Source organism: Lolium perenne, chromosome 7 (genome assembly GCF_019359855.2).
Source record: "Lolium perenne isolate Kyuss_39 chromosome 7, Kyuss_2.0, whole genome shotgun sequence".
Classification (NCBI taxonomy): Eukaryota; Viridiplantae; Streptophyta; class Magnoliopsida; order Poales; family Poaceae; genus Lolium; species Lolium perenne.
Window position 1 is genome coordinate 16239744 of NC_067250.2, and position 27228 is coordinate 16266971.

At 54.8% G+C, this 27228-nt stretch overlaps 1 pseudogene; it reads right to left on the reverse strand.

Moving 5' to 3' along the window:
* Nucleotides 1-6793: 6793 nt before the first annotated feature.
* Nucleotides 6794-27228, reverse strand: part of LOC127316222 (UDP-glycosyltransferase 87A2-like) — a 68564-nt pseudogene continuing 48129 nt past the window's right edge.

Below are 27228 nucleotides of genomic sequence, written 5' to 3' on the forward strand. Positions count from 1 at the left end.
CAATCAAACATTGGGTTGTCACTCTTCACGTAGAAGAACGACATTTGCCACTTCTTCACCGAGTCCACAGTCGGGATCTTCGGGAAGGGCGTGGCTGTGCGGGAGTAGATCGAGGCGGCGCCGCAGGCTCGCATGTGGCCGTCAGTGGTCTGCGTCTTCAAGTAGAAGAGCCGGCTCCAGAATTCTATGTCAGGCCACAAGCCGGCGTAGCCCTCCATGAAGGCCACATAGCAGCTCAGCGTGACAAAGGCGTTGGCCGGCAGGTGGTGCGGCTGCAGGCCGAAGAAGTACAGAAATTGGAGGAGGAAGGGCGAAGCCGGCAGGCCCAGCCCCCGGTCGAAGTGCGCCCCGAAGACGACGCGCTCGCCGGGCTGCGGATCCGGCGCCACCTCCTCCCCCGGAGCTCGTGTGATCACCTCCGACGGGATCCGGCGCAGGCGCACGAGGCGAGCAATGTCGTCGTCCCTCATGTACGAGCCCTCCCACGAACCAGCCGGGAGAGCCATCGCCGTAGAGGAGGAAGACGAAGAAGACCAAGAAAGTGCGAAGGGCGACGAGGAGCCAGCCGACGGCGGCGAGCACGGCGGCGGAAGACGTACCGTGGAAACGCGGGGACCCGTGGTGCCGGATCGAGGCGGAGAAAGCTGCGGCACGGCGGAGGAGCTTGGCCGCAGTTATTCGCCGGAGTCCGCCAGGGGGCCGCCGGTGAGATCGCCTGGGCGCGAGGAAGATTGCTCTGGCAGAAGAGAAGAACAGAGCGTGGGCGCGAGGAAGAAGAGGTGCGGTGAAGCGCCTCGGTACCGCCCCGCCGGCATTTATAGGCGCCTGCCACGCGTGGGACTTGGCCAAGTGGGGAGCGTGGCCCACGACGCGGGATTCACTGCGCCATAACTCCCCCCACGACCGCTGCGGTTACCAGAAACGGCCACACCACGTCGCCCACTACCGCATAAAATCCGGACGAAACGGTGATGTGACCAGACGCAGTGGCCACAGCAGTTACCGTCAGAGCCGTCAAGTCGGGCGCAGGGCCCGAGGCGGCGGAGACTCCGGCGCGCCCAAGCCGCAGCCGGACGTCCCTCTCCAATTCGGCTCAAACTCTCCGAGTAAGGCGGAGAAGCCTCCAACACTTGAGAAATATAAAAACCTGCATAACAAAGCAGCGTCCGGCTTGAGAGCAGCCGGATGAAGCAAGCCGAATGGGGGCGCAGCCGGCTGAACGGAAATTCTCAGCCGGCCCCTCGAGTGCTTGTCAAATACAATCTGTGGGATCAAAGACTAACGGTCAGGAAAACCTGCCCAGGTCCTTCTTTGTGCAGGACCTTGCCAGCTTCAGGGGCTAATGTCGGGGGGAAGACCCCGGGTAGGGCAAAGGACTGAGAACAGCTGGCTCAAGGCCGGCTGGCCCGCGGCAAAGGCCGGCTGAGGAGCAGCCGGCTGGAGCCGTGGCCGGCTGCCTTGGGAGCCGGCTGGTTCAAAGTCCACGCTTGTCTGGCCATAGCCGGCTGCGCTATGGCTGGGCCGGCTTCAACTTGTCATATCCGGCTTCGTCTGTCTCTCTCCTGACCGGCTTCAAGCTGGTAAGCCTTGCAGGAGAAGGAACTGGAAAGGTGATCCGGCTGCCGAAGTCCACGATGACCTCATCTCCGTAAAGTACGGGGCACTGTAGAGCAACAGTGCCTCTACCGGACACGCGCTCATGCTCACGCCGCGCCGTACGGCTACAGGCCGTCGACGGCGACACGGATGCTTCCTCTCCATACCGCTGACTTCGACAGGAGACGAGACAGGGCCTCAACGCCTCACCTGCTTCTGACATCGGCGCCTCGGGAAGGAGCGGGAAGCCGGAGCCGGCCATGCCGACCACCACGTCATAGGGACTTCTTTGTATATTGCCAGCGTCTATATAAGCTGGGCAACCCCTCTCGTGCAGGGGGACGATCGATCCTTTCATTCATTCTAGTGTTAGAGCTGCCCTGTGAGAGAGACCTTCGTCTACCCTAGCCTCCCAGGGACAGCCGGATACAGCTCAAGGAGCACCATTGTACTGTGATACCACTTATACACTCATAGCAGGAGTAGAGGTTACCTCCACAGGAGGGCCTCGAACCTGGGTACGTCCTCGTGTGCTCTTGCCCATACCCGCATCCGGATCCGCCGTAGAACATACTAGGAACCACTCTCATAAGCCACCCTATGGCATATGCCGTGCCAAAACCACGACACCCCAGCAGTGCATGGTAAGGACTATCCAGGTCCACGACCTCGAACAGAAGGTTTTCGACCCGGCAATTATCACGTCCTCCAAACGACACATCCACCCGGATTTTTCCCATGGGCGAACAGGACAATCCCGGAACGATTCCGTGGAAAGTTGTGTGAGTTGGTTGCAACATGTTTTCTGTTATCCCAAGCGTATGCATGGTGTGCCGGTACATGATATTTATGTCGCTCCCATTATCTATCAGCACTTTGCTGAACTTGACACGAGTCGTTGGCCCATGCATGATTGGGTCCACAACGAGAGCGTAGCCACCCGGATTCGGAATTATCTTAGGGTGATCCTTGAATGACCAGGTAATTTCCTGATCTGACCACAGCATGTATTTTGGAACTGCCGGCATCACCGCGTTCACTTCTATGGAACGGCGATGCATGCTTTGCTTGTCTGTTGGCTCAGTAACGAACACAACGCAGCACATATCCGGGTCCTGGTAAACATTCCGGCCTAAAGGTGCCGGTGGTGGAGCTTGGTTAATACCTTGTGCCACCTGGTGAACTTGTTGTTGCTGCTGCCGGTTCGGCTGAGGCTGTACCAGTAGAGCATTTGCTCCGGTAAGCGGGGGTGGTGGTGGTAGTCTTCCGGTACCCTGATCCCTTGCATCTTTCATCATGCCTCTTTCCATCAACCTTTTGGTCCAAGTGCAATCTTTTGTCAAATGGTTCGCAGGTCTTGCGGGATTTGGTGTGTGCCACCGGCACGGCTGATCCATGTCGGATTCCATGGTGTACCTCTCATCATTTTGCCACGGTTTCTTTTCAACCCATTGTTTTTTAGGACCCGCCCATGGCTGCGATCCAGTTTTTTGCCTCTGGCTTCCACTGGCGCCGGAATTATCCTGCACCGCGGCTACTTGCTGCGGACCATACCTCCGATCCGGAAAATCGTCCCTTCTTTTGTTGTGCCGGTTGTCCCGGTATTGATCTTGGCGCGGTTGGCTCGTTTGTGCCGGTTCAGCTTGAACCGCCGGTTCCATTGGGTCTCCCAATGCGTAGCTATCTGCCACACGTATCATCTCTGCTAAAGTTGCTGGCATGTTTCTCTGCAGCTTTTGCCACAGCGGTGAACCTCTTCTGCACCCATTGCAAAACCAAGCAATGGCCTGTGCCTCGATCACTCCTTCACAGGAGTTCCTTGTGGAGTTCCACCGAGTCAGGTAATCCCGGTCTGTTTCATTGGAGCGCTGCACGCACAGGGCGAGCTGCTGCGGCCTGTTTGGCCTCCGGTACGTACTGCTGAAGTTACTTACGAAAGCTTCCTCAAAGTCCAACCAGCCATTTATGCTTCCTGCTGGCAAGTTGTTAAGCCAAATGCGTGCCGGTCCTACCAGGAAGGATGGTACGATTCGCACGGCCCAACGCCGGTTTCCTCCACCTGTTACGGTTCCTCCGCCGCCAGCGACGTATACTGCGGTCACGTAATCCGCAAGCCAGTCTTCCGGCTTAGTGGTGCCATCATATGTTTTTGTGTCACGGGGCAACTGGAAGTTGCTAACCGGTGGTTCCTCTTTCATGATTCGTGGGCCAAAGCATTTTGGACCCGGAGGACCTTCTGCCTCGATCATCTCAGATAAATACACCCTGTCCAGCCTGTGCCTCGCATCCCGGTCTGGCAGGCACCTTTCTCCTACGCGTTCCCCAGAGGGTTCCGGTAGGCTGCGATTCTTTCAGTTCCTGAATCAGCTTCATCGTAACGTTCCGGTACCGCGGCTCTTGCCTGCCGGTACCTTGGCGGAGGCATTTCCTCGACACAAGCTGCTCTTGCTGCGCGATAATTTTGCCCGGTTTCACCTCTACCGGCATAATCATTTCCGGCGTAGCCATTTCCGGCATACCCACGAACTGCCCCATGGCTTTTTCTACCGGCCTCGTGTCGCCCGGCTTGTTGTTTTCCGGCAAGTACCGGATCATACACAGTCATTTGCTGCGCATTCACTTCTTTTTCTTTTCTCCTGTCCGGATGGGGGGACGATGCCTGCCCATGGGACTTGCTTCCGGCATTCTTTGCCGAACGCACAGATTTTGATGCTGCAGCTTTGTTCACTTTAGCAAGCTGCTCAGCATTTTGTTCCTGTATCATATCAAGCAACTCCCTGACACGATCTTGCTGTTTTGCTAATGCATCTCCGGTAAGCGAGTCACACAGCTCTACTGCAGCCCTAGCAGCTTTTATGGTTTTATCCGGACTACTGTACTTAGGTTTCTCTACGATGCTCAAAGATGCAGAGGTACTTTTTCCGGCAAGAATCTCCTTACGTAGATCCTGATCTAGGTTGCGAGCTCTAAGCCGGTTTTCCGGTACTCTAGCAGGCTGAGCGCTAACAGAAGCAAAGCCATGGGCAGCGTTGTACTCACGTAGGGTTAGGTTCATCTCGCGCTGCGCCCGGATGATGTCCGCGCCCCCGGAGAGCAGCTTCTGATGTTGTGCCTCCAGCTCCGCCTGAGCCGCTGCCGGATCGATGTTCTGCGCGATGGGCGTCGCCAGCACGCTCATGGCTGCTTGGAGAGGATTCTCCGGTGGCGCTGCAGATGCACCCGCAACCCCCTGGTCACGCTCGGTCGGCGGCTTGGCCGTGCGCGTAGACTTCGTCTGTCCAGCGCCTTCCGCCGCAGTTCCCTTGCCGGCGTCAGCCGCACCAACCACCAGCACTTCCACACTGCCGGCAGCGTGGCCGCTGCAAACTGCAGACCTTGGCGGGTCCAGAGCTACCAGCACCGGCGAGAGGCACTGGCGCTCGGGGACGGTGCCGTAGTAGACGCGGAGGTTGCCGAACTCGATGACGCTGCCGTTCTTGGGGAACTTACCGCCGTTGGCGAAGCTGCCAGTGTTGTCGTTGATGAAGTCCATCGCGAGGACGCGGTCGACGAGCGCAGTGACCACACGCTCGCCGGAGATGGTGAGGAGGCCCGCCCGAATATGAACTCCAGCAAGCGCAGCTGCTGGCCCCACGGTGGGCGCCAACTGTCGTCGTGCTGAACAGACAGATGCCATGGGATGGCTTGAGTTGGGGCCGAATGTGCGCTAGAGGATTCGGGGGAGGGTTTCCGGATGGATTGCCGGATGCTTTCTTGATGAACTTGGCCTTGGCAAGAGGTTGAAGAAGAAGAACACAAGAACTAGCTTAACTCTGGATCTCTCTATTCCGTGCGCGAATCAGGTTACAGGCTATCAGTTCTTAGTTATAACCCCCCCGCGTAAGGGAGTGCCCCCTCTCCTTATATAGGGGAGAAGGTGGCTTACAGGGGAAGAAACCCTAGGAAACCCTAATGGCATCTTTGACTAGACAAACTACTTTACAAAGCCTCTTTGGCAGCAGGTGACGCCGGTAGACCTTTAATCAGGAACGGTGACCTCCTCCGGTACCTTTTACGTCATCTTCTGCTTTGGCCTCAGAGCTTCGATTAAAGATGAAGTGCTTCGCTCATCCTTGTCCTCTAGCTCTTGAGAGAATCTTTGACCAGCTTGCCGACGTGCTACAGTGTAGCCTGTACCGGTATTCCGGTACCTTCTTAGCCTTTTCCGGTATACCCTTCCTGGGATACCGGTATGATTTCACTTAGCCATGAACCTGTCTTTGTTATCCGGAATAACCTTTAAACCGGTACCTTAACAGCCTAAACTGGCCAAGTTTGGCATGCCTTTGGCATACCGGGGGTCATCCCCCCAACAAAATCTGAAATCTAATTTGGGCCACTTCATATGGACCTAATATTTCAACAGTTTTCACACAGGCATAGTGGGGTTGTTCCCCAACACACTCATGCTCCTTTTTCATGAGTACGGTGCTCATCAGATTTTGAGTTAGAAAAAGGTGGAAGGAGACTTTCTCTCTCTCTATGCGGTGTATCATTCTATCGTCAACAACCTAAGAGGAAAGTTTTAGAGCTCATTTTTCATTTTCAATGTTCATTCTGTGTATCATTTACCTAAATACTATAAGCACTAACCTACTAGCTTGATCAGACAGTACACATTTCATGTTTTAAATTACAGGAAGTCCATGAACATACATGGGACTGCTGAGTTTCTTCAATTCCAAGTAGGTTTTCAGCCAAAACATGTTTGTCCTTCTGTTTCTCTGGTGCTTCCATTCAAGATCTTATCTCTATTTCCTCTTTTTCCCATGGACTTCGTTCGATCTTGATCTCCCAGGATCACTCAGCGTGGCATCTTGTGAGTGGAAGGGGTGGGTTGAGTGTGTGAGGTACTGAGGTATTTGCTTGCTGGAGAATAACACTACAGGAATGGCTCGAAACGCCGACGGCCTGCTCATACGCCGACGGCCAAAAGTCAGGGCCGTCGACGTATGGGCCACTAGGCCAGCCCGCCAAAAGGGGTCGGCGTGCTGATGCCCTCAGTGTAGGAAACGCTACGTCGACGGCTGCTCTCGGCACATCGCGGGGCGTCGGCGTAGGCCTGTGCATGCGGCCCACCAAAGTTAGGTTGTGACGGTGCTGTGACGGCATCAAGGCTACGCCAACGGCTGCCCTCGGCATATCCTTCACCCCTTTTTTACCTACGCCGACAGCCACCCTGTGCGTCCAGCCAGTCACGGTGCTCCTCGCCGCCGCCGCCTTTGAGCGGCATCCTTGCAATCGAAGGGCCGATCGGATATGCTGGACATGGAAGTGACTCCGTTATTGTGTTGAAGGCACGGGGCTCAAGCTCGAGGAAGGAGGTGAAAAGCACACAGTGCGCTTTCCGTAGGTTGGCAAACGCCTCCGCTACTATTTTCATTGACTGCTCCATTGCGATTGCGCTGAAGATCTTAAGATCAGACAGCCGTACCAAGGAGAGGCCCTAGACATATTGCTCCAAAGATTTGGTTCTTAGTTCTGCAGAGCACAACATAAAAGCAGAGCACAGCAATTCTGGAGATGCATCGTAGCATGGGTGCTGTTCCGATTACCATCATACTCTGAGGAGAAATAAAATCTTGGAGCCTGGCAAATTAGATAAGGGCATCTCCAACGGGACGACGTATGTCGGACGCCTAAATTGTTCGCGCGCATCCGTTTGCATTGGCCCGCGGACGCCGAAATGGTTGCTAAGCGCAAATTGTCCGTTTGCGTCGGGGGGCAACCCCAGCGGCCCGACCTATTTCTAAAGTAGAATTGATATTTTGGAGATACTTCTTATGGAGATGAAACCCAAAGGAACCTCGTTGGGGCGTAACCCTCTTAGCGACGCGCCACATCGGAACCCGGGTGTGGTGTCAAATGGGCAAGGGCCGGGCCGTCACCCCCTTGGTGGCGCGCCGTATCTTGATCTGGATACGGTGATAAGTGAGCAAGGGTCGGGTCGCCGCATCCTTAGTGGCGCGCTGCACCGACGCCCCGGTGTAGTGAAAAATGAGCAAGGGTCTCCGCATTTGACTCGACGAGTGCGGAGGGTAAGGAAGTTAGCCGAGCCTAGGAGGATACACTTAGGTAGCTGGAACGTAGGGTCCCTGACGGGTAAGTTACGGGAGTTAGTTGATACGGCGGTGAGGAGGCGTGTTGATGTCCTATGTGTCCAAGAGACCAAATGGAAGGGACAGAAGGCGAAGGAGGTGGAGGATACCGGTTTCAAGTTGTGGTACACGGGGACAACTTCAAACAAAAATGGAGTAGGCATCTTGGTCAATAAGAGCCTCAGGGATGGAGTTGTGGACGTCAAGAGGCAAGGGGACCGGATGATCCTTGTCAAGCTGGTTGTTGGGGACTTAGTCCTCAATGTTATCAGCGCGTATGCCCCACAAGTAGGCCACAATGAGATCACCAAGAGGGAGTTCTGGGAAGGCCTGGAGGACTTGGTTAGGAGGGTACCTATTGGTGAGAAGGTCTTCATAGGAGGAGACCTCAATGGCCATGTGGGTACATCTAACACAGGTTTTGAAAGGGTGCATGGGGGCTTTGGCTATGGCATCAGGAACCAAGAAGGAGAAGACGTCCTGAGCTTCGCTCTAGCCTATGACATGGTCGTAGCTAACACCCTCTTTAGGAAGAGAGAATCCCATCTAGTGACGTTCAGTAGTGGTCTACACTCTAGCCAGATTGATTTTGTCCTCTCTAGAAGAGAAGACAGACGCGCCTGCATTGATTGTAAGGCGATACCTGGAGAGAGTGTTGTCCCTCAACATAAGCTGGTGGTTGCTGACTTTCGCTTTAGGATCCGTGTCTAGCGGGGTAAGCGCGCCAAAGTCGCTAGAACGAAGTGGTGGAAGCTCAAGGGTGAGGCATCCCAGGCTTTCAGGGAGAGGGTTATTAAGGAGGGCCCTTGGGAGGAAGGAGGCGATGCAAACATGATGTGGACGAGTATGGCGACCTGCTTACGGAAGGTCGCTGTAGAGGAGTTTGGGGTGACTAAGGGAAGTAGAAGGGAAGCTAAGGATACCTGGTGGTGGAACGATGAGGTCCAGAAGGTTATTAGGGAGAAGAAGGACTGTTTCAGATGTCTATATCTGGACAGGAGTGCAGCTAACATGGAGAAGTACAAGGTGGCGAAGAAGGCTGCAAAGCGGGCGGTGAGTGAAGCAAGGGGTCGGGCGTATGAGGACCTCTACCAACGTTTAAACACGAAGGAAGGCGAAAGGGACATCTATAAGATGGCCAAGTTTAGGGAGAGGAAGACGAGGGATGTCAACGAAGTCAAATGCATCAAGGACGGAGAGGATCAACTTCTTGTGAAGGATGAGGCGATCAAGCGTAGATGGCGGGAGTACTTTGACAACCTTTACAATGGAGAGGTTGAGAGCTCTACCATTGAGCTAGACGACTCCTTTGATGATACTAGCATGTGCTTTGTGCGACGTATCCAGGAGTCTGAGGTTAAGGAGGCGTTAAGGAGGATGAAGGGAGGCAAGGCGATGGGTCTTGATGGTATCCCCATCGAAGCGTGGAGAGGCCTTGGAGACATAGCGATAGTATGGCTAACTAAGCTTTTCAACCTCATTTTTCAGTCAAACAAGATGCCCGAAGAATGGAGGCGGAGTATTTTAGTACCAATCTTCAAGAACAAGGGGGGTGTCCAAAGTTGTACTAATTACCGTGGAATCAAGCTGATGAGCCATACTATGAAGCTATGGGAGAGAGTCATTGAGTACCGCTTAAGAAGGTTGACAAGCGTGACCAAAAACCAATTTGGTTTCATGCCTGGGAGGTCTACCATGGAAGCCATCTTCTTGGTACGACAGCTGATGGAGAGATACAGGGAGCAAAAGAAGGACCTTCATATGGTGTTCATTGATTTGGAGAAGGCCTATGATAAGATACCTCGGAATGTCATGTGGTGGGCCTTGGAGAAACACAAAGTCCCAATAAAGTACATTACCCTCATCAAGGATATGTATGATAATGTTGTGACAAGTGTTCGAACAAGTGATGGCGACACTGATGACTTTCCAATTAGAATAGGGCTACACCAAGGGTCAGCTTTGAGCCCTTACCTTTTTGATTTGGTGATGGATGAGGTCACAAGGGATATACAAGGAGATATCCCATGGTGTATGCTCTTTGCGGATGATGTGGTGCTAGTCGATGATAGCCGAACGGGGGTTAATAGAAAGTTAGAGTTGTGGAGGCGAACTCTAGAATCGAAAGGTTTTAGGCTTAGTAGAACTAAAACTGAATACATGAGGTGCAGTTTCAGTTCTACTAGGCACGAGGAGGGAGAGGTTAGCCTTGATGGGCAGGTGGTACCGGAGAGAGACACTTTTCGATATTTGGGGTCCATGTTGCAGAAGGATGGCGATATCGATGAAGATGTGGGCCACCGAATCAAGGCTGGTTGGATGAAGTGGCGCCAAGCTTCTGGCGTACTCTGTGACAAGAGAGTGCCACAAAAGCTAAAAGGCAGGTTTTATAGGACAGCTATCCGACCTGCGATGTTGTATGGCGCGGAGTGTTGGCCAACGAAGAGACGACATATCCAACAGTTAAGTGTAGCAGAGATGCGCATGTTGAGATGGATATGTGGCCACACAAGAAAGGATCGGGTACGGAATGACGATATACGGGAGAGAGTTGGGGTAGCACCGATTGAAGAGAAGCTGGTCCAACATCGTCTCAGATGGTTTGGACATATCCAACGGAGGCCTCCGGAAGCGCCAGTGCATAGCGGACGGATAAAGCGTGCTAAGAATGTTAAGAGGGGTCGTGGTAGACCAAACTTGACATGGGAGGAGTCCGTTAAGAGAGACCTGAAGGTTTGGAATATCGACAAAGATTTAGCCATGGACAGGGGTGCGTGGAAGTTAGCTATCCACGTTCCAGAACCATGACTTGGCTTCGAGATCTTATGGGTTTCAACTCTAGCCTACCCCAACTTGTTTTGGACTGAAAGGCTTGGTTGTTGTTGTTGTTGTTGTTGTTGTTGTTCTTTGGTTAAAGTTTGCATTAACCCTTTCCCAAATTGCTTCTACGGCTGCCTATGTGAAGTATCTCCAACGAGTGTTTGATCATGCCATTCTAAGTATAAACCGTTGTCCTCACATTTCTAAGTAGAATCGATATTTTAAAATTAGTGTAACAAGTTCAAACAAATTAAACATACAAACTGCGAAAACATACAACTTTTTAAACTAGCTACTTCTTGTCTGAAGGCGCCGCCTCGTCATCCTCACGGACGCGCTTCCGTCACCTCCTCCGAAGAGGTACTGGCGGTCGACGCGTCCGACGAGCTTGAGTCCCCCTCCGACGAGTGGTCATTGTGGTCTTCCTCGTCGTCGGTGAACGGATGATGAGCCTCCGCCCGTGCCTGCGCCCTCGCCCGGGCCCTTGCCTCCTTCCTTGCTGTGACAACCCAACTTTTTACACCTAGGTTTATTGTTGAAATTCAAATTTTAGGGCCAATAAAAAAATTTCTACCAACAAAATTTTTTCTATCTTGTTTTTATTTAATACTTGCCTGATTGTTTGCCTTGCCATGTTGTGTGTGTGCAAACCTTTTTTAAAAAAAATTGACCTTGGCAGCAACCCCAAATCCCTAAAACCCTTGGAGTAGTTTAACTCTTCTCCTTATTGTCTTGTGGAAACTTAAATTTTCACTAAACCCTAGGACTAGAAATACTCCTAGTGTTTGGTTTGGATCTTCTGAGATCACATTTCTACTCATTTAGTTTTTGTCATCTCTTTCTCTTTTCTTACCAAAATATTATTTTGGAATTTTCCTTAGCCTTGTGCTATTGATCTCACCTCATAATTGCTCTTGTCTTGCCACAAATCTAAGGAGACTACTCATGCCAAAAATCTGAAAGTGTGCCCAAATCAAGGAATGGTCAAGTAGACCATACCCTTACCCCTTTCTTTCTTCTCTCCCTCTCTTAAGGATAACTCTAATGCAAACCCAAACCCTTGGGATCACTTAAAATTCTTTTACACATCTTAATAACCACATGTTCCTAAACACCTCCTCTATTGAACTTGGTTGGTTGAATAGATTTGTTCAAATCTTTTTATTGCATGTGAAGATGCAAGTCCCCTTCAACAACATTCTTTTTGTCTCCTTTCTTTTTTTTTTCCTTCCTTTCCTCTCCACTCATATTTTTCTCACTTCTTCACTCCCTCTCCTCTGCCCTACTCGAACACTTGGGCATGTGTGTGCTTGGCATGTTGAGTCTGATAGGAAGGGCAAAGAAGAGAGGAGGCTGGTTGACCCGAAGCCATGCAAAAATAGATGCCTTGCCGCATCCCTCTCCTCACTCCCAGCCAAAGACGGGACAATGCCCTGCAGCCCTGCCCTTGCACCCCTCTCTCAGGTCTGCATCCTTCTCCCTATCCAACCCTAGGCCCTCTCTCTTTCTTTCTTTTCTTGGAAAACCGAGGCAATGGAAAGAGACATGCCCCACTCGCCCCGCTGTTTCTGGAGACCATGCAGTGATCGAAGCCGCATCTCTGGTCGCCTCTCCCACTCCCGTACACCTCCCCAGCACCTCTCTCCCTCTAACACGCCCAAGCGACCCCAATGACCGTCGTCCACGCCATCGTGGGCGCGGCCACGCCATCAACACCACACACTCTTCCTACCCCCTTAGACATGTTGCAGTGAGGCAGCCGTGTACCACGCATGTGCACCTGAGCGGAGAGCCCTTTTCATGCCCTGGTATGCACGCGCTCGTCTGCGCCGTCTCCACGGCTTTTTGTCGAGCAGCTTGCACGCGTGCGCGACTTCACCCTATCCTCCGATTCCCTTACAACTGAGGACAACTGCTACACTCCAAAACCCTCACCGTACGCTTCTGGCACAGCCTCGCTGCCCCTCTCGCCCAGTAGGACGCTGCCGCCCTCTCCCTCCACCTTGCCCGAACTGGGTGCACCGTGCACCGCGCGGCGAGGATAAATAGGGCACAACCCTCCTCTTTCCAGTCCCCTTCGCCACCACCCTCCCCCTTCGCTCCACCAACTTTCCCCAAGAGGAGAGAGCCTACCTCTCTCTGCAACGCTCGTGCTCTTCGTCGACATCCATCTCGGGACGGTGGAGGTTGCTATTGACTCGCGTCACTTTATCTCTTCCTCTCTGTGCGGTCGAGCCCGTCCCATAGTTCCCCTTCTTACGCGCCTCCTCTCATCCTCCAGGGTTAGCTGAGGGCGCCGCGAGCTCCCCATCATCTCCGCAAGTGTCACTGGCTGGGCCGGTGCTGGGGACGCTGCATGCAAGTTCTGGGCCGACGGCTGCACTACACCGACCCACTGCATCTTCCCCGACCACTCCAGACCAGCCCCGAGCTACCCTAGGTGAGCTTCTGCTCCTCCCCGTAACTAGGGTTTCCCCCGCCAAACCCTTGCGTCGCTAGGTAGGAGAAACGCCGGGCACCGTTGGATCTCAATCCAACGCGTGCACGCGGGAGTTCCGCGGGACCCGCTCACTGGCGTGGCATGGCCCGCCCCGCGTTTGAATTAAACGCCTCCCGCGCGGCCTCTACGGGTTTGGGCCGAATCTGGCGAGCCCAGGGACTCGGCCCGCTCTCATTTTCTCCTCTTTTCTTGTTTAAATTACCCAGTAAGTACTGCGCCAACTTTTTAAATTTTAAAAATTCCTCGAGTGCCCAAAATTCACTATTCAAAATCCTGGGTACTCTTGATGAAATTCCTGACCGCATAAATTTCATGCTTGTGCTTTACTCATATGATTTTGTGCTGATAAATAAAACCCTGGAAAGTTGTTGTTTCAGTATTTAATTCCTTGAGTTACTTGTGTAGTTTCTTTTTGATTGAAACCAAATTTGTAGTGCAATAGAAGCCAATACGCTTATTTTTGCATAGGTCCCTCATGCTGGAGCTTCCTGGATTTCGTTTGTTTAGCAAAACGAATTTTGTCCAGTGAGCTATTCACTGATTTTTGTCTTGAAAAATAAAACTTGTTTTAAAGAAAATCCAAGTGCTGTTGTTAGGTATCATTCTAGGGTACATCTAGGTAGGAGGAAATATTTTTGTGAGTGCTAGTTTATTTCTGAGCATTTTACTACTGAAACAGGGTACTTTCTCAGTATCTGATTTTTGTAAATTATTTTACAGCTTAGAAAAATGCCAAACCAGTTTTGTTAGATCACATTTGGTAGTATCTATCCATTGGTATGGTTGTCTCTGGTTGATTGTACTCTGGTGCTTGTGTGCTTAGGAATTGGATTGGCCTAGTTTCTGTGTTGTTTAAATCTTCTAAATTATTTAAAAATTTATTTGTGTGTGATCCCTGTGTATGTGTGTTCCTCATGATGATAACTTCCAGTAGAGGTGATGCATGCATTTTTGTGACTCACAGAAAGATTTAGGCCATTTAAATTGTCCGTAAGTCATTTCTTGTTTTATAAAATCCATAACTATTGTTTTAAAAACACTAATTTAGTAAATCCACTTCCAGTAGCTTCTTAAAGTAAATCTTTACACTCTGTAATTTATCAAATTTTTGTGTGAGCTATTCTGGAATGGCTTGTTGAGTTGGTGTGTTGCTTGTTTCTTTTTATTTGCACGCTGGATTCGAACGCCGCCGGAAACAAATGAGGGGGTGACTTTGGGGAATTTGAAGAAGAAGGCCAGGGACACTTTGCTGATCAAGGCAAGCCACCTCTTGATGCATATCTCATCCTAATTATCTTACTCTTGCATTATCACATGTTTTATTAAATTGCATATCTTTTATTATTTGTGTGAGTGGTTATTGCCACTCGAAGCTTTATTATTCCACCCTTAGGGTGCAGCCCTCGTTGATACCAACTAATCAACCACTTGTTAGTGATATGGTGCTTATCACCTTATCATTCTTGTCGCCGCTTTTCAAGAAAAGTGGGACTATAGGTTGGGAGCCCCCTTTGAAAAAGATGTTTTGTGAAAATGTTTTCAAGAAAAGGAGTGTTTCGAAAAACCTTGGAACGGGGTAGCCCTGCCCAAGTGTGAGTTTATAAAAAGGAATAAGGTTTTTGGGAAGAAAGTTGCTGGAGGCAAGTGGAGAAAATTGTTTTCGAAAAACTTTGGTGACTAAGTACCTAATCGGACCTAGCCAGTACAACCACATTACCCTTAAGTGGGACGGGGCGCAGCGTAGTAGTTTGTCTCGCCTTATGTCGTCGTGGTGAACAAACAGATGCCATGGGTAGGCTTATGTTGGGTCCGATGTGTACCGAGGGGACCGGAGGAGGGGAGGATTGAGACGAGACTCACACAAACTCACACGAACAAGGCGATCTACCCAGGTTCAGGGCCCTCGTGAGGAGGTAACGCCCCTACTCCTGCATGCTCTCAGTATATGATCTCAACAAGGAGCTACAAGGTTTACACATAGCCAATGGCCAGAGGTAGAATAACAGGAGGTAGAAGAAAGAGTGTACGGTATAACCCAAGGCTCGAGCTCTTTTCCACAAGGGAGGTGCCCCTCTCCTTATATAGGGGAGAGGTGGCTTACAAAGGAAGGAACCCTCAGGGAATCTATGCCTACCTAAGCCTACTTTATAAAGCTTCTTTGGCTCAGGCCGTGACGCTCCCCTCTGCGGCCCTTGTTTGGTGACACCTCTTGGTCGGCCTACGGCCGTTTAATCGTTAGCTCCTTGCTTTGGCCTCAGAGCTTCGTATAAAGCTGATCCCGTATACATCATCTTGGTCTCGTACCGGACGACCGGATCTTTGACCTGCAGTAGACCATTAGTCTTATGCCGGATCATTGTACCAACATACCCTTGGCATCCCGATTTGGGCTGACTCGTATCCCGGATTATTATGCCGGATTTCCTTCTAGGTTCCCTTATATCGGAAACTTCTATCTCTCATCGTTATTCAGGATGGGTGAACTTTGGGTTACCCGATATTCCTGAGACCAATATGCCGTACTCTGGCATAACCTTATGTATCCGATATAAACTTCTTATGCCGGCTAAGTATAGCCCAGGTTAGCCTACCGGGGTTTATCCCCCCGACATTAGTCCCTGAAGCTGGTGTGGTCCGGAGGCCTTAGCCGATGGGCCACGGCAGGTTCTCCATCCGAGATTAACTTTCCCGCCGGATTAAATATCCCAGCCTTTCTTAGACACGAACATCTCCTTTGCCGGCATAAGCCTCATCCGGAACAACCGAGCGACACTTAGCAAGAAATCGCCGACGGTGTCCGGCATCGCCTGCGCCATTGTCAGGGAGTATATGGGAACTCGCCAATGTTAGTGGCAACGGTCACTGTTACTGACTAATGGACCCCTGTGTAGTCAAATTGACGCTGCCGCTGTAATCATGCTATTTTTACTGATAACCGTGTGCATTTAATATGGCACACGAAATCCGTGTGGCCCCTGGTGTGGCCGTGTGATACGTCTCAAACGTATCTATAATTTTTGATGCTCCATGCTTATTTTACACCAATTCATATATGTTTTGCTTACACTTCGTTGCACTTTTACATGATTTCCGGCACTAACCTATTAACAAGATGCCACAGTGCCAGTTCCCTGTTTTCTGCTGTTTTTGTATTTCAGAAAAGTTGTACAGGAAATATTCTCGGAATTGGACGAAACAAAAGCCGGAGTCAATATTTTACCGAAACGAAGATGAAGTCCAGAGGGGGGTCGAAGAGGCCCCACAGGGCGGCCGGACCTGCCCTTGGGGCGGCCTGGCATGGGCCCGCGCCAAGGGGTGGTCTGGGCCCACCAGGCACCCCACCGACCTAAATCCTCCGCCTATTTATACATCTTCTCGGGAAAACACTGGATACCCGAGCCTCCATCCACGAAAAGTTCCATCGCGGCCGCCATCGCAGAACCCATATTGGGGGGTTCTGAAGCTCTTCCCGGCACCCTGCCGGAAGGGGAAATCATCGCCGGAGGCATCTACATCGCCATGCCCGCCTTCGAAGTGATGCGTGAGTAGTTCATCCCTGGACTATGGGTCCATAGCAGTAGCTAGATGGTTGTCTTCTCCACTTTGTGCTTCATGTATAGATCTTGTGAGCTGCCCTACATGATCAAGATCATCTTTATGTAATCCTATATGTTGCGTTTGCTGGGATCCGATGAATATTGTATACTATGTTGAGATTGATTATATATTCATGTCATATGTTATTTGTGATGTTGCATGCTCTCTGTTGCTAGTAGAAACTCTGGCCAAGTGGACACTTGTGACTCCAAGAGGGGGTATTTATGCTCGATAGTAGGTTCATGCCTCTAGTTTTCTGGGAGAGTGACATTTAACTTCTAAGATTGTAGATGTGCTGTTGCTATTAGGGAGAAAACAACAATGTTTTATCCGAGGGTAATTCTATTGTTTATTTTACACACATTGCTTAATGCGATAGTCTATTGCTTGCAACTTAATACTGAAAGGGGTTCGGACGATAACCTGAAGGTGGACTATTAGTCCTAGACGTAGTTGGATTACGGTCTATGTATTATGTTGTAATGCCCATATCAAATCTCATAGTAATCATCTTGTCATGTATTGGTCGATATTCTATCAATTGCCCAACTGTAATTTGTTCACCCAACATGCTATTTATCTTTATGGAGAGACACCTCTAGTGAACTGTGGACCCCGGTCTAATTTCCTTTACTGATAAATTCTACTGCAATCCTGTTCTGTTTACTTTCTGCAAACATCTCTTTCCACTCGATATGTCTAATCCTTTGTGTTTAGCAAACCGGTAAGATTGACAACCTAACTGCAAGTTGGGGCAAAGTACTTTGGTTGTATTGTGTGCAGGTTCCACGTTGTTGCTGACGCCGGTAGTGCGCCCTGCCACTAGTCAGCCAGCAACACCTTCAGAAGTCACGCCTTTCTCCTACTGGTCGATTAAACCTTGGTTTCGTACTGAGGGAAAACTTGCTGCTGTGCTCATCACACCTTCCTCTTGGGGTTTCCCAACCGCTTCCACAACAATTGCCAACAAGATTGTCTGGCGCCATCACCGGAGCACCATCAAGATTTTCTGGCGCCGTTGCCGGGGAGAAAGAGGATTTCTGCAAGGAGTCTCTCATCTCCAACCTTTTTAGTTTGTTATAGTTTGCTTAGTTTACTTTATTTTGTTTTGTTTGCTTTATCATATCAAAAACACACAAAAAAATTAGTTTCTATTATAGCTGTTATTTTTGTTGCTTAGTTTATTCTATGCTCACTTTCCATGTTGATGTTTCTTGTTTTTATTTTCACTAGTAGGCTTAATGGAAAACAACAACAAAATTAGAGAGATGTATAGTATTTATCTCGAGTTAGGACATGAAGTGTTCGAAGAGAAAATTAACAAACCTATGGAACTTTATTTGCATGCTAATGGCAATGTTATTAGTATGAATTCTTTGAACACCATTATTGCTAATGATATGGAAAAGTCTAATCTTGGGGAAGCTAGTTTTCATGATCTTTTTACTTCCCCCGCTTTAGAGGAGAAAATTTGCTATGATGATTGCAATGATGAATATGATATTTTCAGTCCACCTAATATTGAGTAGAAAATTAATTATGATTACAATATGTCTCCTATATCTGATGATTATGGTGATGAGAATAATAATGATAGCTATTTTATTGAATTTGCTCCCACTACAATTAATAAGAATGACTATGCTTATGTGGAGAGTAATAATTACTTTATTCATGTGGCTCATGATAAGAGTGTTTTATGTGATAGTTATATTGTTGAGTTTATTCATGATGCTACTAAAAATTATTATGAGAGAGGAAAATATGGCTGTAGAAGTTTTCATGTTATTAAAACACATCTCTATATGCTGAAAGTTTTGAAGTTGCTCTTTTTTTTTATCTTCCTATGCTTGTCACTTTGTTATTTGTGAATCTATTTGTGTACAAGATGCATACCCATAGGAAGTGGGTGTCGGGGGGAAGACCCCGGGTATGGCAAAAGACTGGGTACAGTTGGCTGAGGCCGGCTGGCCCGCGGCTAAGGCCGGCTGAGGAGCAGCCGGCTGGAGCCGTGGCCGGCTGCCTTGCGAGCCGGCTGATCCTAGGTCTGCGCTGGTCCAGTCATGGCCGGCTGCGCTATGGCCGGGCTGGCTTCTACGAGCCATATCCGGCTTGGCTTCGTTCTCCCTGATCGGCTCCTGGCTGGTGAGCCTTGCAGGAGAAGGCTCAGGAAGGGCTATCCGGGTTCAAAAAGTCTACGCTGAGCTCATCTGCAGTGTAAGGGCGAGGGGCACTGTGGAGCAATAGTGCCCCACGCCAGAGGCCTGCGTCACGCGCTGCTGGGCGGCCGGCGGAGACAGCGGGCGCCTCCCGCACGTCGCTCGCCTGTCCCGTCCCCGCTGACCCCGACGGAGGGACGGATGTGACGCCCATGACCAGTGACGCCGCCCCTCGTCAGGATGCGGGAAAGCCGGAGCCGGCGGGCCCGGCCAGTAGCAGTAGGGACTTCTCTGTAAATGTAACAGGCACTATATAAGCCACACCACCCCTCTCGTGCGAGGGGGAGGACGAACGATCGATCATTTTAGACATTTCTCATACTTAGCACCGCTCGGGGAGAGAGACCTTCGTCTACCTCTAGCCTCCCCTCGCAGCCGGATTACAGCTCCAGGAGCACCATTGTACTGTGATATCTCTTATACACTCTAGAGCAGGAGTAGGGGTGTTACCTCCCTACGAGGGCCCCGAACCTGGTACGTCGCCGTGCCGCTCGTACTCATACCCGCATCCGGAAACCTGCCGTAGACCATACTAGGAACCACTCTCATTAGCCACCCTATGGCATATGCCGTGACAATACCACGACATTTGGCGCCCACCGTGGGGCCTTCAGCGTCTCCGGCTGGTGTCTTATTCCGGACGGGCCTCGCCACTGCCACCGGCGAGCGAGTCGCTTCAGGCTTGATCTGGAGATTCGGCTCCCTCGACTGCGTCAGCGACAACGCTGGCTGCTTCGCCGACAGGCCCTTCCCCGCTGGCGGTAGCATCATCTCCTTCGGCCAGCACGACGTCTACGTCGCAGCCATCGCGCCACCGCGCTACCCGCAGCAGGTGCTGCGCTGTGCAAGCCCTCCCCCAGGAGCCGGCGCCAGCAACACCCTCGCCAGCCCCTGCGTCGTGCAGGAGGTTATGGCGACCGGTGACGAGAACACCACCCGGACCACGCGCGTCCGCGGCCCGAACCTGGAGCGCAACGCCGACGGCGGCGGCTCCGGCTCCGGCCCAAAGGCACCGCCACCACCGTCCCGCCTGGAGGAGGCCAGGGCCAAACTGAGCACTCCGCTCACCGCCGGCGCAGACCCCACCACCATCGAGGCAGACCTCGAGGCACACCGCCAGTTCCTCCTGAAACAGGCGGAGGAAGTGGCCGCCGCCAAGCGCCAGCTGGAAATCACCAGGCGCGAGTTCGACCGCGCCCACGGTTTCACTCCGGCTGGTAACTACCCCAGCCGAGCCGGCCAGATCCGCCGCAGAGGAGGCGGCTTAGGCGCCGAGATCGACCGCGACGGCGCGGATTCGCCGGCTCCTTCCATGGAGCTGCCGGCCTACAACACCCCCGACAAGAACATGCGCGCAGCGGAAGCTGCCGCAGAAGAGCTGAGCCGCCTGGAGGGCGAAGAGCTACGCTGCGAAACGAGGCGGGTAACGAAGTTGCTCCACATCGCCTCCGAGCAGCAGAAAAACCCAAGGTACGCCGGCAACGTTCATGTTGCAGCCGGTCGCAACGGAGGCGGCCCTAGGGACACGGCGGAGTCATCCTCACCCGCGCCAAGCCGGCGCCGGGACTCCCAGGCCACCCGCGACAGCCCAAGCCGGCAGAGCCGGCTGAGAAGCGGCAGAAGCGGCTACAGCCGCCCGCCACCAAGCGGCAGCCAGGAGTACAACTCCGAGCAACCGGCGCCAAGATGGCCACCTCAGCCGGCTCCCGAAGCAAGCGGCGCTCGCCAGCCGGCCCACTCCCGGCTGGGCCCGCGCGTCGAGCCGGTTGACGCCAGAAACCGCCTCGACCGGCTCATGGAATCCCGCATCGCGGAGGAAGAAGGGCCAGCCGGCCCGAAATGTTTCGGCCCGCGCATCCTGGGCGAGCCCATGGTCGACGGTTTTCAACTCCCCCGCGATACGCCCAAGTACGACGGCTCCGCCAAGCCGGAGGACTGGTTGCTGGATTACTCCACGGCAGTCGGCATCGCCAAGGGCAACAAGCGCTGGGCAGTACGCTACTCACCCCTCATGTTGCTCGGCTCCGCCCGCACCTGGCTCAACAACCTTCCAGCCGGCAGCATCAACGGCTGGCTGGACTTCGAGGACGCCTTCATCAGCAACTTCACCGGCACCTATCGCCGGCCGGGTCGCCCCCGCCAGCTGGAAATGTGCAAGCAGGAGCCGGACGAGACGGATCGCGCGTACCTGACGCGCTGGTGTGAGATGCGCAACTCCTGCGAGGGTGTGCACGAGATCCAGGCCATCGGCTTCTTCATGGCCGGTTGCCGGCCCAACACGATGCTGTGGCACAAGCTGCGCCGCAGCGACCCCAAGACCATGGCGGCCCTGATGGCCATCGCGGACAAATACGCGTTGGCTGAGAAAGCCGGCCAGGGCGTAGTCAACAACTCGCCAGCCGCGCCTCGGCGCGATCAAGCCAAGCCGGCCGAGCACAAGCCGGCCGAAGGAGCCACGCAAGGCAGCCGCCGCGACAACTACCGCGGCAAGAGGCACAGCCATGGCGGACAATGCGTCGGCTGGAGGAAGCCGGCGCCAGAAGCAAGACCGGCCCTGGAGGCCCAAGTTCATGTTCGAGCAGATGCTCGACACGCCGTGCAAGTACCACAGCGGCAAGAACCCGTCCAACCACACTACCCGCGAATGCCACTTCACCAAGCGGCTGAACAGCGGTGAGCCGCTGCCACCGCCGCCCCCGCCCCCGCCAGCCGGCGGGCCGGGTGGCCAAGCCGGCGCCAAGGACAGCAACCCCGAGCAGCAGCAGCACGAGGCCAACATGGTCCAATAGGGGCGGTACCTCGCTGAGGACGCCGCCTACATCATCTTCACCTCCGAGCCCGAGGACAAAACGAGCCAGCAGCGCCGTTCCCTCGAGGTAAACGCGGTCATACCGCCGGTCCCGCAGTACCTAAACTAGTCAGAGCAGGCCATCACCTTCGATCGCCGCGACACACCGGCTGTCCTGCCAAAGCCGGGAAGCTATGCCCTGGTCCTCGACCCAACCATTGGGACGAGCCAACGCAGCGTGCGCTTTTCGCGCGTTCTCATCGACGGGGGCAGCAGCATCAACATTCTCTACCGCGACACTGCCCGCAAGCTGGGCATTCAGGAGGCCGAGTTGCACCCCACCCCTACCGTCTTCCATGGCATCGTGCCAGGGCACTGCTGCCAGCCGATCGGCCGGATCACGCTGGAGGTAATGTTCAGGAAGCCGGACCACTTCCGCACCGAGAAGATCGAGTTCGAGGTGGTGGACCTCGTCAGCCCCTACCATGCGCTCCTGGGCCGGCCAGCCCTGACCAAGTTCATGGCGGTGCCCCATTACGGGTACCTGAAGATGAAGCTGTCGGGCCCAAAAGGGGTCATCACCGTAGCCGGCGACTATCGCCGCTCCATGGAGTGCGCCACGCAGAGCTCCAAGATGGCCCAGACACTGGTCATCGCCACCGAGAAGCAGCTCATCCACGACGCTGTCGCCTTGGCCAAGGCCGCGCATGTCGTGGTAGTGGTACGGCATATGCCATAGGTTGGCTTATGAGGGTGGTTCCTAATATGTTCTACGGCGGATCCGGATGCGGGTATGGGTAAGAGCACACGAGGTCGTACCCAGGTTCGAGGCCCTCCTGTGGAGGTAACACCTCTACTCCTGCTGCGAGTGTATAAGTGGTATCACAGTACAATGGTGCTCCTTGAGCTGTATCCGGCTGGCCTATGAGGCTAAGGTAGACGAAGGTCTCTCTCACAGGGCAGCTCTAAGAGTAGAATGAATGAAAGGATCGATCGTCCCCCTGCACGAGAGGGGTTGCCCAGCTTATATAGGCGCTGGCTATGTACAAAGAGGTCCCTATGACGTGGGGGCCGGTATGGCCGGCTCCGGCTTCCCGCTGCTTCCCGAGGCGCCGATGTCCAGGTGAGGCGTTGAGGCCCTGTCTCGTCCCCTGTCGAAGTCAGCGGCATGGAGAGGAAGTGTCCGTGTCCCATCGATGGCCTGTAGCCGTACGGCGCGGCGTCAGCATGAGGGCGTGTCCGGCAGAGGCGCTGTTGCTCCACAGTGCCCCGTACTTTACGGAGATGAGGTCATCGTGGACTGCGGCAGCCGGATCACCTTTCCAGTTCCTTCTCCTGCAAGGCTCACCAGCTCGAAGCCGGTCAGGGGAGAGACGGACGAAGCCGGATATGACAAGTTGAAGCCGGCCCAGCCATAGCGCAGTCGGCTATGGCCAGACAAGCATGGACTTTGAACCAGCCGGCTCCCAAGGCGGCCGGCCACGGCTCCAGCCGGCTGCTCCTCAGCCGGCCTTTGCCGCGGGCCAGCCGGCCTTGAGCCAGCCGTTCTCAGTCCTTTGCCCTACCCGGGGTCTTCCCCCCGACATTAGCCCCCGAAGCTGGCAAGGTCCTGCACAAAGAAGGACCTGGGCAGGTTTTCCTGACCGTTAGTCTGATCCCACAGATTGTATTTGACAAGCACTCGAGGGGCCGGCTGAGAATTTTCGTTCAGCCGGCTGCGCCCCCATTCGGCTTGCCCCATCCGGCTGCTCTCGAGCCGGACGCTGCTTTGTTATGCAGGTTTTTACATTTCTCAAGTGCTGGAGGCTTCTCCGCCTTTCTCGGAGAGTTTGAGCCGAGTTGGAGAGGGACGTCCGGCTGCGGCTTGGGCGCGCCGGGGTCTCCGCCGCCTTGGGTCCTGCGCCCGACTTGACGGCTCTGACGGTTACTGCTGTGGCCGTTGTGTCTGGTCACATCACCGTTTCTTCCGGATTTTATGCGGTAGTGGGCGACGTGGTGTGGCCGTTTCTAGTAACCGTAGCGGTCGTGGGGGGAGTTATGGCGCAGTGAATCCCGCGTCGTGGGCCACGTCCCCCACTTGGCCACGTCCCACGCGTGGCAGGCGCCTATAAAAGCCGGCGGGGCGGTGCTGAGGCGTTTCACTGCGTCTTCTTCCTCGCGCCCACGCTCCGCTCTTCTCTTCTGCCCGAGCGATCTTCCTCGCGCCCAGGCGATCTCACAAGCGGCCCCCTGGCGGACTCCGGCGAACAACCGCGGCCAAGCTCCTCCGCCGGGCCGCAGCTTTCTCCGCCTCGATCCGGCGCCACGGGTCCCCGCGTTTCCACGGTACGTCTTCCGCCGCCGTGCTCGCCGCCGTCGGGTGGTTCCTCGTCGCCCTTCGCACTTTCTTGGTCTTCTTCCTCTTCCTCCTCTTCGGCGATGGCTCTCCCGGCTGGCTCGTGGGAGGGCTCGTACATGAGGGATGACGACATTGCTCGCCTCGTGCGCCTGCGCCGGATCCCGTCGGAGGTGATCACGCGAGCTCCGGGGGAGGAGGTGGCGCCGGATCCGCAGCCCGGCGAGCGCGTCGTCTTCGGGGCGCACTTCGACCGGGGGCTGGGCCTGCCGGCTTCACCCTTCCTCCGCCAATTTCTCGACTTCTTCGGCCTGCAGCCGCACCACCTGCCGGCCAACGCCTTCGTCACGCTGAGCTGCTACGTGGCCTTCATGGAGGGCTACGCCGGCTTGTGGCCTGACGTAGAGTTCTGGAGCCGGCTCTTCTACTTGAAGACGCAGACCGCCGACGGCCACATGCGAACCTGCGGCGCCACCTCGATCTACTCCCGCACGGCCACGCCCTTCCCGAAGATCCCGACTGTGGACTCGGTGAAGAAGTGGCAAATGTCGTTCTTCTACGTGAAGAGTGACAACCCAATGTTTGATTGGGTCAACCTGCCGGAGTACAACCCGGCCCCGCCGACTGCTCGGCTCAACTGGGGCGCCAACCACAAGTCGGCGAACCCGGATGCGGAGGTGAACATGCTCTGGGACTTTCTCCAGGAGTGCGTCACCGAAGGCGGGCTGTGCGCAGCCGACCTCCTCTGCTGCTATGCCTCCCGCCGGGTGCTGCCTCTGCAGGCACGCGCCCACAAGATCTATCATATGTCCGGTCGGTTCGATCCGACCCGGACATCCAAACTGGAGCTCACCCCCGCCCAAGTCGCCAAGCGGGTGAACTTTGTCTCCCAGGCGAAGTTGCCCGAAAACTGGAACTGGGGGATGGAGCCCTACAGCCGAGCGGAGCTGCCGCCCGTGGTAAGTTTCTTTTTCTGGCCGGATGCCGGCTTGCGGCTGCGTGGCCGGCTTTTGTCTTGACGTTTTCTTGTGTCTGCAGCTTTTCGCCCGGCAGCCGGTTGAGGACGGCGACCTGGAGCATAAACATTGGACGCCGGATCACGTTGATCCGGCTGACCAAGCCGGCGATGACGAGAGCCCGGAGGCGGCTGAGCAGGCCGCCCAGGGGCAACACGATCCGCCGCCGTCTCCGCACCAGCAGGGGGGAGAGCAGGAGCAGGCGCCGTCCGCCTCAGTGCCGATTCGCGCGGTGCCTCTGTCGGCGAGGCCGCCTGCGACTTCGGCGACTTCCTCGTCCGCGCCCAAGGGGCGGAAGCGGGCCATCGATCGGACCACCGCCCAGCTGGAGGCGAAGTTGAAGAAGCAGCGCCAGGCGGGGCCCAAGAAGGTTCCGGAGGCGGCCGGGTGAGTCTTTTGCCTTTACCATTTGATTCCTTTTTCTTTTCCTCTTTTGCTTATCCTTTTTCTTGTTCGACCCTTCAGTGCCGCCATCAAGTTTTCCAAGGGCGGCGGCTCCCGCCCGACTCCCAGCGTTGCGTCGCCGCTCCAGCGGCCGAGGAGGGAGCCGACTCCGCAGCCTGCGCCGCGTTCACGCACGCCGCCCGTCGTCGTGCCACCTGTCGTCCCGCCGCCTACTTCGGGGGCGGGTTCTTCGGGGGATGCGCCCGGCTCCGGCTCCCGGAGCGGGCCGGCTCGTCGTGCCGGCCAACCTTCCATCGACGACCTGTTCCCGCGCCGCGCCCGCCGCAAGATCTGCGGCCGGAACCGGTGGGGGCGCGTCCGGCGCGAGCGGAGCCGGCGGGGCAACGCCACCGCGGCCGGAGCCGGCGGGCCCGCGGCCGACGTCGTCGTCTTGGACGCGAGTTCAGACGAGGCGCCGCCTGCGCCAGGGTCTGCCGATCCCACCGGGCCAACGGTTTCGACCGTGCCGCCTTCGTCTTCGGAGCCGGCGAGGGAGGAGCCGGCGGGGCAGGAGCCGGCGGGGAAGGAGCCGGCGCGTTCGGCCGACGCGGATGCCAGGGCACTGGTGACGGCGAAGGGCCCGGCGCGGGCGCCCCAGGGTCTTCACATCTCGCCGGCCGCCTCGCTGCTGAACGTGGTGTCCGCCTCCGACTCAAGCTTCGGCTCGGCTGGCACCATGGAGAAGGATTGGCACCAGGCGGACGCCTGCGAGGTGACCAGCCGAGAGGGGCACAAAGGCGTGGCGCCCAAGGAGATGTTCTTCTCCGGCTTGCGTGCCAGTGTCAAGGCCCAGGCCGCCGAGGTCGAGGCTCGGGTGGCGCGGCTGGAGAAGGCTGACAAGGTAAGTTTATGTATGCTCTTTTCTGCAGTTTTGGTATTGTCCTGGTAGCCCTCCGAGGCGTGGGCCGGCTGCTTGGAGCCGGTTCGGGCTTCGTCCGCACGCTCATTTTTTTCATTTCTCAGGCGGTTGAGGCCAGACGGTCCGCCTTGCACAACCGGCTCGTGGCCAGCTATCACAAGGCCAAGAGGGAGCGGGCCGACTTCGCCCGCGAGCTGGAGGTTGCCAAGGGTAAGGTCTTTTTTCTTTGACTTTCTTTTTCTTTGGTTTTATCCGGCTGACGGCTTCTCTTGCCGGCTTGCAGCTGCTGCCGCCCGGGTCCCGCAACTGGAGGAGGATCTTCGGGCCGCCCGTGCTCAATGCGCCGAGAGCGAGAAGGCGGTCCAGGCCGCAGCCGTCAAGGTGCGGGAGACGGACGGGGAGCTGGCACGGCTGCGCCGACTCGAGGCCAACCACCTTGTTGAGCTTGAGGCTGCCAAGCGGGTTGGGCGAGAGGAGGTGGAGAACCTCAAGAAACGGCTGGAGGAGGTGGATCAGCAGCGCCTGAAGCTTCGGGACGAGGTGACCTCCAAGTCCAACGAGCTGTCGGCCACCGCCAAGCGGTGGGTGTCAGAGATTAGCGCGCTCGACCGTGGCTTGGCGGGTGAGTCCTTGCATCTCTTTCTTCCCTTTGCCGGCTTTCGGCTGTCGGCTGCCGGCTTAGGTTGGCAGCCGGCAGCTGAAACCACTTCAACGATTGATATCTCCATCTTCAGGCTGGGGGCAGGCGGCGTTTCTCGCCGGCTGCCGCCAGTCTGCTTTTTCTTCGATGATCTCCATCTTCAGGCTGGGGGCAGGCGGCGTTTCTCGCCGGCTGCCGCCAGTCTGCTTTTTCTTCGATGATCTCCATCTTCAGGCTGGGGGCAGGCGGCGTTTCTCGCCGGCTGCCACCAGTCTGC